Source organism: Micrasema longulum, unplaced genomic scaffold, assembly GCF_059751315.1.
Source record: "Micrasema longulum isolate JH-2025_06_02 unplaced genomic scaffold, ASM5975131v1 h1tg000900l, whole genome shotgun sequence".
Lineage (NCBI taxonomy): Eukaryota > Metazoa > Arthropoda > Insecta > Trichoptera > Brachycentridae > Micrasema > Micrasema longulum.
Window position 1 is genome coordinate 221,431 of NW_028278091.1, and position 7,005 is coordinate 228,435.

Here is a 7,005-nt window from a genome sequence, read left to right on the forward strand (position 1 = left end):
GACTGCTTTTTCAGGATGCGTGACCTTCTTTGCAGTAGATACTTAAATTTTGACCTCCGAATGCGCATTGCTCGATGTTACGTTTTCTCAGTACTTTTTTACGGCGTTGAAACGTGGACACTCACCCAAAACACATCAAAAAAGATCGAAGCCTTTGAAATGTGCTGCTACAGGAGGATATTAAAAATCTCCTGCGTGGATAGATTTCCGAAACGATGATGCTTTCCGACGAATTAAAAAAGATAAAGAGGTACTGATGACCATAAAGAAAAGAGAACTTGAGTACTTTGGGCATGTGATGAGAGGCGAAAAATATAAAATTTTACTAGTCATTTTACAGGGAAGGATTAAAGGAAGACGCAGTGCAGGTAGAAGGCGCATCTCTTGGCTTAAGAACTTGCGTGACTGGTTTTATTGCAGCACTCAGTCTTCGTTCAGGGCAGCTGCCAATAAAGTAAGAATCGCAACGAAGATTTCCAACCTCCATCGGGGAGGGGAACCATAAGAAGAAAAAGATAGATATTTACTATAGACGTGTCCCTACCTTTTTGTTTTTATGATAAATTATCTATTATGGGAACTAAATCTATCCAAAAACTCTTAAATACGCTCAGTTGTATCTGCTGTCTTCGGACGTACGGTGTACAGTGTATGATAAATATTTTTTGAAAGCGCCAAAAGTACCGACACAGAAAATTTCATTCGGATACTCATTCTAAAAACAAAACAATAAAATCTACTCAGTTTTGCAGAAAATGGGACAACAAAACGTTGATTTCGTCGATTTTAGTAAGGCACAATCAGTCTTACTTGCAGTTGTCTTTTTCGCATAGTATTTGGGAGGAATTAGTTAAAAACAATATTCAACAAAATTGTCTGGCACTGCTTATCCTTTTAAGATTCTCTTATGGCACCTTCAGACGAATAATTTTATTATTTTGTTTGAAAACATTAAAATATTTTATCTTGAAATTGTACATGTATTATGTATCAAATAAGGTGAAGACTAAAATATTTGTTTTTTAACAAAAGAAAAACCTTTATTTGAAGGTAACAATTTTAAATTACATTAGTCATTTTCACAACCAGTAAAAGATATCTCATCATTTAAACACTTCAATAAAACAACAAAATCTTTTCAGACTTAGTGGCAGTAAAACAATATTCAAATATGTCCCCATTTAAAAAAATGGTCAAGCACCGCTTATCTTTTTAAGACCAAGAATTTTATTATTTTGTTTGAAAACATTAAAATATTTTATCTTGAAATTCGAAATTTGAATGTACATATTAATATGTATCAAATAAATTTAAGACTAAAGTATTTGTTTTTTAATCAAAGTTAAACTTTCATCATCATCATCATCCTAATGGTGCAAAGGGCGCTGCATTGGTACACGAATCGTAGCGTATCTTGATCATTTTTTTTACATAAAAGGAAGATGATCAGTCCTACGCTTCAGGTGCTAGACCAGGTACTATGAAATATTCTAGTGTGAAAACACTCCGTTAAAATAAATATTTAAATTAACCATATTAGGAATCGAGCCCGAGACCTCTTGCATCAAGCTCTCCGAAATCGACAGCTGCCCATGCGACGATGAAACTCCTCAAGATGTCCCTCACCTGTTGATGCATTGCCCCTTTTTCAGCTTTCAAAGACAACAGCTGGAGGCGCGATGCAGAGGCCTGGGTGAAAATCTATGCGACATCCCATCGGTGATAGGTAATAAAGAACTCACACGAGAGGTAGTATCATACATGATAAATATAGCGCAGGAAATTGGTAAAATAAACCAAAGTAGGGAACAAAATGCCGAACACTCCTCTAGTGGAACGGAAGGCCTGTTGACTACTGCCAACAGGCCGGCTTCTCCTGAAGAGTTTTGAGTGGTTTTCTCTCCACATAAGCAAATGCTGAGAAGTTCCTGATTGGCCCACATTAGTATATCCCTCCTGATCCCAACAGTTTAGATCAATTTAAAGAAATTTAATTGCAGAAAAATCCACTTTTGAAATATAAACCTTGTATATTATAAGCAAGGTAAATAATAAAGCAACGCCTGTATAAAAAATTCTTTTTTTTTTTCTAAAAGACATCTTGCACGGTAGGGAAACGCGCTGACCATTACACCATGACCGACGGTTGTTTGAAAGTAGCAATTTTAAGTTACATGAATTATTTTCAATACCGCTAAAAGTTATCTGATTATTTAAACACTTTATCAGTGTACTAATGACTAATGTTTAGGGCGAAATTGTGTTCAAAAGAATTAGCTCAAGGCACTAGTACTTAGTGTACCTACAGAGTACATAGAAGGTAGGAATGTTTGTCCTTAACTTAAATACCTACGTCAAAATCATTATATATCTAAATGCAATAACAATATATTGTTTTCTTTTACACAATCGATAAAAGTATTTTATTTAATCTGCAGATAACTTACTAAGTATAGAAATGTCCGGAATAGAAAATAGTATCGTCACCCGTACCACCATTAATTTAGGGCAACGTTTTTGAATAAAACAATAACTTTACTGGAAGATCACTTCAACGGTAAACGATAATTTTAGCCTCTCTAATTTAAAAAAATCATTTACAAACTTTCAATAATTTTATTTCCAGTTACACTTTTTATTTGCTTTCGTATTTTTTTCTAATTTAATTATCTAAGTTTTATCAAACAATTTTAGCTCAATATCAATTTTACGTTTTTTTTATCTTGTTTTCCACTTACTCACATAAAAAAAATTGAAAGTGTCTTTCAACAATATTTATAAATGCACCATAGATTTGCCTGCCTTTTGGCCTTTGGGATTTTTGGTTTTCATGAATAAAGTGATGTTATGTAATTAAAAATGTAACAAATATAAACAGTTTTTTTAAAGTAAAAAAAAATAAAAAAATTATTGCTTTTGAAATAATACAGCGAATTGGAATCACATAAAAGACTTTCTTAACTTTGTCCAGCAAAGGTAATTGCTTTTACACCGGCCGTCAGCGTCTTTTTTTTGTCATGATAACATCTTCTTTACTTTTTTATTTTCTGATAACGAACCGGATATTTGGCAATCCGGATAACTGGAGTTCAAATAAACGGAGTTATTTTGTGTATAATTTTAAAGTAATAAACACCTTTACATTAACTTTCAACTTTGATGAAAAAAAAAATATCACAAAACTTTGGTCACATTCATAATATTTTTTACCCCCTCAAAAGAAATTGAGTTTTGTGACATTTATATCCCTAGTTTCGTACGTATAACATTGTTGAATGATTTATAACATAAAAAGTGCTACTTTATATTTTATTTTTTGCTTTTCTGTGAGCAAGCCAATTTGTTTGTGAATTCTTTCAACATTAGAAAATATATTTCTTTTCGGTATAATCCTTATCGCCTTATTTAGAAAAAAATATATTTAAGAAGTATTTTGACATCAATGTTTTGAAGTTAATTAACACTATGAGTACTGGCCGAATACACATAGAATTTATCCTGTGCCCGGCCTAATTTTTTCCACTTTACACACTGTGTAACTTTATCCATTCTGCCTATGTTGAAACATGCACATTTCTTCAACTCTTCGATCTTATTTTTTTTTATTTATTTATTTATGCTTTATTAAGTTAGTTCATAACATTTTAAGAACTAATATAAACTTTTAATTATATTCCAATTTTTTATCAAGATTTCTCTATTACATATTTTTTCAAATTAATTTTAAATATTTCCATTTTTTTATATTTCTTTTATTTCTTCAGGTAACTCATTGTACAGCTTCAATCCCTTGTACAATTAGTTTTGAGATTCTGTTTTTTTCCTCATTGGTAATATTATCTTTTTTTTACCCCTTGTTTCATGTGTATGACATTGTTGGTTAAATTTTACTTTTGTTTTTATTTTATTCATCCCCTTAATTATTTTATGTATAAAAATTGCCACATTATATTTAATGTGTTGCTTTACTGTGAGCAAGCCAATTTCATTGTACATTCTTTCTACATTAGAATACATATTTCTTTGGGGTATAATCCTCATCTTATTTTGAAGAATTAGTTTATTTTGAATTTCTCCTTCATTACATAAATCTGATCACATTCATAATATAAATCATAAGATCTGTTTACTTTTATGAAGTGAAAGAGCTGATGCCCTTATCATATGGGTGCGATTCATCCAGTGAGAAAATTCAGCCTGTCTACAAACATTTAGGCATGCTCAAAACATTGTTGATTAAAGTAACTTCTATACCAGTCTTATTAGAAGTTTAATTTATGAATTTATTTTTCAGGCGTTGCCTAGTAGGTGAGGTGAAATGGTTTAACCGGGTGAATCTCAAGCACATGATAAAGGTTTCGGCTCTTTTACTTTACAAAAGCCATCAGATGAAAGAGTTTTTTAAATTTATTTATTATATACGCCCAAATTGGCTTTTTTATGATAGCTACAAAATTACAATTGAAGCGTTTCTTTACAAAAGTTAATATGCAGGTCTGATAAATAGTTTTTTTTTTAAAGCATTGAATCACATTATACTTGAACACAAATAAAGATAAAGTATAACATAAAAATAGGTAGGTACATAATTCAATATTTTCAAAATTACTCGCGGTTTTAAGAAAAAAAACAGTAAGCAACAGTCTTCAGAGTAGGTTAGTAAAAAACAAAAATAGTTTCAAATAATGAAGTTATTTTGATTTTATTGGCGTAGAATTTAAAAATTTTAAAACTGATGATGGAAAACAAAACGTCACATTCTCTATACTCGTTTCCGGGCCGGTGTAGTCTGACATGATGTATAAAATAAAGCCAGCTTCACAGTGACATTTTAAAAAAACAAAGTTCGAAAAAGTAGAATGAACAAAAGAAATTTAGAAGAACTTTTATAAAAGGAAATATAGAAGTCTCGGCATTTATAGGTATTCCGACGTTAAATTGACCACGTTACATCTATTTGAACATATATATTCCTTCAATGCTTCCCTCCGTTGATATTTGAGAAGCCAAAGAGCTGAGACCTTTATTGAAGCGCGTGAGATTCTTGTCTGAAAATACTTTTCAACGTTTGCACTTCTTCTTGGACCAGCTGGTTTTATCAACAATAGTTTTTCCAAATTTTTTTAGACTTGTACCGTTCTTTTTATTTTATTTCCGTTCGTTCTGTTTTCCACAAAAAATTGGGCAAACTTAAAATAATGTTTTTAAAAAAAATGGTTCAAGAAATAAAAACGACTTTGATGACAAAGGTGCAACTTGTGTTTCGGCACCGAATAAAGATATTTAATTGTTAATCATCATTTTACATTTAGTGTTTCTAGCACTTTAGCAATGTTTAAAGTTATTTATAAATCACACACAATATTTTTCATGCTTTACAACGTTTGCAGTTTGATATGAACAATTCATATTTAAGATGTAAAATAAAACATTATTTTTTTTTATTGGTAAAATTATTTCAATTCTACTGAATGTTGTACATATTTCAATGCATAAGAAAAGTTTTTAAAAATAATAATTTTTAATAACATTAAAGATGCATATTGCGTAAAAAAAATGTGACATGATTAATTTTTAACATTTTGTTCGTGGAGCATTTTCTATAAAAAACTGTCGTTCACACCCATATTCAAATATAAACATAAACTATAAAATACATGCAATTTGAAATACAGTGTCTAATAAATCGATCGGCGCCACGGCTTTTCTTGCAAATTGTTTTTTTTTTCCAAATCTCATTTCTGGGCTAACAATAAAATTGTTTCGTATATTTCCATTAGACAAGCGTACACAAACTAAACGTCAGCATCCACACATTTACCGTACCATGACGGTAAGGGGATCAGTCTTACGCTTCATTTGCTCGTCTTGCAATGAATCACCTTTTTTAAAAATTGATTACAGTACTAACATAATTGATACATGTTTTTCTTTGAACAAATATTTCAAGTTGACCGGCTAGAAATCGAACCCGGGACCTCAAGCAGAGGCCTTATCTCCACTCGATTTCCCCTTTCAGGATTTTTACATGAGAGTAGCTATCGAGTCAAAACTGCTGATTCAGGGTTCACACTCAAAACTGTATTCTTCATCCATCTGGTCACGTAAATTATTCATCGATATTTATTGTATAATTATTTTTCAAATTGTTTTATGGCAGACAAACGCAATATCCAGTACATCACACGCAGTTTTTATCTAAAAGTAGCCGCAGAATAAATTTTAAATCAATAGAAAATATAATAAATATCAATCCATCCTAATTTAACCGTACGGTGTGGATTTGGATGATACGTGTGACGTTTTACATTGCTTGCCCAACGGATTTAAATTGCAAAATCGCCTCATAATCGACAAATAATCTCTCCTCTAGACATAATTACTACCCATCTAGGGATTTTCCACCAGTTATAATATTTGGCATGTACCGCCATCTGTCCTGCTGAAAAAAAATGCCAGTATTTTAAGAGGATATGCGGTGGAAGGGCGATTTGATGAATAGATAACTTAACAGGACAGTCAAAAATACTACATAATGGACTTCTTAAACACTACAACGACCTACCTTACTACTAGAAAACTTTTAATGGAGACAAATTTAAAATCAATCTGAAAAAGCACATGATGACTGAACTAACTAGACTAGACGAGACATAAAATGACTAGACAATATTAAATTTCTAATGTAACCCTAACGGGTTTTTTAAAATTGTAAATAAATAAAATAAAAAAAAATTTAAAAAATGTTTCTATCACTCTCTCGCAGATGTCTCTCCGAATACTGTGCAAAAAAGACGACTGCACATCGATCTTATAATGCTTAGCTGAAATCGACAAAATCGAGGTTTCGTAGACCCGTTCTTCGAGCCCTAAACATAATCGATTCGATCGAATGAAATTTTCTGAGTCGGTACTTTTCACCTTTTTCAAAAATTGTTATTATATTTATATAATTTTCAATTTTTAATTTATTTTCAATTTATTTATTTATTCATATTTATGTAC